This window comes from Corvus kubaryi, unplaced genomic scaffold (genome assembly GCF_017639235.1).
Source record: "Corvus kubaryi isolate FWS band 111438036 unplaced genomic scaffold, C.kubaryi_AGA036_p1.0 37386, whole genome shotgun sequence".
Lineage (NCBI taxonomy): Eukaryota > Metazoa > Chordata > Aves > Passeriformes > Corvidae > Corvus > Corvus kubaryi.
The window spans coordinates 764,563-768,867 of NW_024581128.1; the positions used below are offsets into that span (position 1 = coordinate 764,563).

The 4,305-nt window shown below is 43.9% G+C and overlaps 1 long non-coding RNA gene across 1 annotated transcript; it reads left to right on the forward strand.

Annotated features, from left to right (window-relative positions):
- The first annotated feature begins 1,233 nt into the window (after nucleotides 1–1,233).
- LOC121668698 lies at nucleotides 1,234–3,843 on the forward strand. Its single transcript, XR_006017514.1, has 2 exons — nucleotides 1,234–1,501; nucleotides 3,540–3,843. It is a non-coding gene; the product is annotated as an uncharacterized LOC121668698 (long non-coding RNA).
- The last annotated feature ends 462 nt before the right edge of the window (nucleotides 3,844–4,305 follow it).

Below are 4,305 nucleotides of genomic sequence, written 5' to 3' on the forward strand. Positions count from 1 at the left end.
GAAGTGGGAGGCCAGAATGATAATTTGCTCTTCCTTCTGAGGTGCTCATGTAGATTCATTGCACAACAGCATGTTCTCAGTGTTGGTGACACTGGATCAGGGCAGCTCATGTGGATACTCAAAATCCAGCTGAAGGCTGACCAGGCTGAAGGGAAGATCAGTTTATGCATTAGAACTTCACTCTGCCAGGTTTAGCTTTGCTTCCCTCTTGATCTTCAGCCTGGCAGACAATTTCCATCGTGCTTCTACTCTGCTGACAGCTCAGAAAAGGAAAGCCCAAACCCCCCCTCCTACTGCTGAAAGCCCCAAGCAGTGAAAAGAAGCTTTTCCTTTTGTTCTGGTATAACTGCCAGGCCTTCCAGGGAAACCAGCACGACTTTGTGAGCATTTCACAGGAAAAAGCCCTGCCCTGCCCTGCCCAGGTGGATTTCTGGAGAATAGCTGGAGGCCAACATCTCTCTGAGCATATTCTTGCCACTTTCCATGAGCAGCGTGTCTCTGCAGAGAGCTACAGCTCAACAGGGTCTCTCTCATGTAGGAGCACTGGCACAAGCCTGACTTTTGGAGGCATTTAGTCCTTTAGCTATGACTCACACAGAATGTGGGGATTAGAAGTAGACACACCTTGAAGAAACCTCACAGAGGGCCAGACTTCATCCAGAAATTATGGGAAAACGTGTAACTACTCCAAAAAAAAACCCCAAAAGCCCCATTGTACCGCACCACAATATATGGGGCAGGGAGTAAGACTGTCAAATCAAGAAACACTGAATGGGACCAGAATGGAGCCTCCCTTTTAAGTTATAAAGATGCTCTCCTAGAATTGGTGGGCGAAATTAACACCAAAGCCATTGTCAAGTCTATGTCCTATGAGTGGGAGCTCAATTAAAGTAAAATTATATGCTCACAACTGCAAAAACTATTTAGAAGTTCCCTGAAACAATACAGTGGAGAGCTGCTGAGGGAGCAGATAATGCTGTGTGAGAGCAGAGGGTGATTTCTTTGGGCACTGTATAATCTCTGCCCTTCAGTTTCACTATTCATCATAACCCCACCTGCAGAACACCAGCCCTTTAGATCAAAGACCTGACTCTTTACTTTTATCTGGCTTCTAGGAAAAACAGGGCCAATGTGGATGTATTTCTCTCAGGTTACTTTTGAACTCTTCGATCCAATCTCTAACAGATTGATAGGTAATGATCTCAGAGCTGGTGTGCTTGTGGAACAAAAGCCTGCTACTGGTCAGGGAAAGTAGCAGTGTAGAATGCCAAGGGAGTGAGCTCAGCTCCTAAACACGGGAGGTCTTCCAGTGGAGAGAAGTGCATAATTACTGCAACTGACACTTCTTGTTGTATCTCCATGCTATATCAGGCGCTGGAAGATCCAGGCAAGAAGCCAGACTGTGACTGTTTCCCTGTGACTGTTTACTTCAAGTGAGGCTGGAAGCATCTTTTGGAAATTCCCCAAAGGCTCAACAGCATGAGAACATGACGTTTCCTTGGTGAGTATTTATGTGTGTACAGACTGATGAAGGTCCAGCTGTAACAATTTCCATCCAGGTCCTAGGAATACAAGAACAGGAAACTCAGACTCATGCTCCCTGCCAGAATCAAAGGAGTCCAGTTGCTGGCTGGTGTGTATAGCGACTAAGAAGCTGAAGAGACTGTTGATCACCAGCTTCAAGAGTGCAAGGGGATAAACAGCAGAGGATAAACCAATGGTTAAAGGGCTATTCTGCCCCAAAGCAAGACTGAGACATGAGCTTAGGTACTCCAAATGTCTCTGTTTTACATGCATTGTTCATCAGGACTGCAAAGGGCAGCAGCCCAGGCAGAGTGATTGGGATGAACAAAACTCCTGGGCAGCAGGAGTGCAAGGGTGTGGGTGTGGAGACTTAAATAGGAATGCAGAGAAAGAGGAGAAGTCTGGCAGAAGGAAATATGATGCTAGTTAAGGCAGACCCAAGTTGTGTTTGGGTACTCTAAGTTACAGTGCGTTTCATGTTTACCCCTGAGTCCCATAATGCTTTTGTTTTATTTTAGTGAATTGTGATGCAGAAGGGAGGAAATGAGGCCCCACAGAACCCTACATCAGCATCCACGGTGCTAAAATCTTGTACGGAACAAGAATAATAGTGTTAGGTCCTAAAAAGCTTTCATTCAAAGTGGGTTCAAGCAGCTGCAGATGCCAAGGAGGTAGCCCAAAAAAGAAGGGAGGTAATATCCATCAGAGAAGGCATGCTTCTGCACCCATTCTAGCAGAGGCTCTGAGAGAGATGGGATTTGGTACAGGATCGTAAGAAAAAAAAAAATCCTGTTCCTGCTTGTACTGAAATATCCCCAACATTCACATTGCCAAGCCTTTGCCACAGTAAACTACTTTTTGAAGAGAGAGCCAGTTTCTCCTGAAATCACAAAATTCCAAGACACAGTATTAATACATGAACTGGCTACCATGGTTAGTTTAGTTTAGAAACGACACCTTAAAAAGTCAGACACCAGAAAAAGCAGGTCACAGCCACAGCAAGGGATTCATAAAAAAAAAAAAAAAAAGTCAAATTAATGGCATGTGGTACAGCAGAAAATAACATTTGGTCTTAGAAACTTCTTGTACCTCAGGGTGTTGACTGCAGCAAGCAAAAGGCTTAAACCTCTTGTTACTGAAGAAGGAAGCAAAAAGCATTACTTGTCTTATGGCCAAGGAAGAGAAGGCCAAGAGTGTTTTTGATTGCCTGGCTGACCCACTTTTTGTAAAGTGGGTGACTGCTGCTCATGAACTTCACCTGTCTTGAAGAGAAGTACTGTTACCAGAATAGAGTTTATGGGGTTGGAGGAACTTGGGAGATGCCTGCGTTGACTGTGGGTGAGAAAGACAGGTAGGTTAGCTTATAAGTTAGAAAGACAGGTAAAATAGCTTATATGTTAACCCTGGTGTTAACCAGGAAGCTGAATCAGCAATCAGTCCTCTGCGATAGCTCAGTCCAAACTCTGAAAGGCATTAGCCCTGCCGTTATCACTGCTTGGAGATAGTAATGACCAGGAGGGGTATTCCAGTTTAAGTGGAACTGGCCCTTTAGAGGGAGGTCTGCTGGATTGAGTGATTGCCTTTGATGTGGCAGAACACGAAACACACAATGTCTTTTTATGTGGCCCTGAAAACTTAACTTTGGCAAATTTGGAGGGACTATAATACTCTTTAGAAGCTAACACAGCTGGATAAATCAAGGAGTTTTAGGGTAACCAACCTCTTTTTTTTTCCCCAGCTAAGCAAGTATATTCCCACAAGTATGCTAACCCTGGTCTGGCCTTGGTAGGAATCAGGATGGATAATACAGCTTTTAATGTGTTTTGCCTCTGCATCTCAGCTGCACTTTCAATGCTGTACTGTGGTGTGCACAGAAAGGACACAGCTCTAGGTGAAGGAACGATGATCATGCAAAAAGTTATTTGAGAATGCCAGGTGTCTTATGCTGTATGGGGTAGTGGGGTGGTGGAAAAGAGCTTTCCTTACAGCCTTTCTCTGCTTTTTGCTATTTGCAGTGTTGTCAGCAAACCTCGCTGGTCTGGAAGGAGTGGAGATGAGTTGCCAATTGCTGTTTCTCATCTCATGGGCTTGAAGAGCTGTTTCTCACTCACACTGGCCTGAAGCCTATAACCACTCATTCCTGGGGTAACCACAAGAGGATTTTCCAGAGCAGAGGCCGCTAAAACACTGTCTATAGTGCTTGAGGAAAGCTTCAGAATGGGAATCTAGGATGAAGCCTGATCCTCCATCTGCTTTAGTAACAATGTCTCGAGCTGGGAAGTAAAATGCATGCAATTCATAAATTTAAATATACCAATATTTTTTCTTGCTTTTAGTTCTGAGAACAAAGGACTAGTTCATGGTGAGGAGTGAACTCAAAACAATGATATATAGACTACAAACTTTGGTTTAATCATCTCTGTTAATCAACAGAACAACCTTTGTAAATTCAACTGTGTAAAAATCAACCTTGTTCACGTCTCCCTAGCATCCCTTCAGCCCACTTCCTGGATTAGCTTCTATTCATTCAGCTGTTAGTCTGCTTTGAGGTATTAAAGTAACTTTGAGCTATTCTGTAAAGAAGGAAGTAGGCAGGCTCCCCTGCAGTGTGACAGTGGGAAAGGACTGAAAAGAGATGAACGTGCAAGTTCTGCTGGTTTTGAAGACAGACTTTTTTTCTTCATGTTATGTGTTAAGTACTTAAGATGGTAAGTTGGCAGATACACGTTAGCTTCAATGACATGGAATTGTACATCTTGTACAATCTGGCCCTGAGACTGT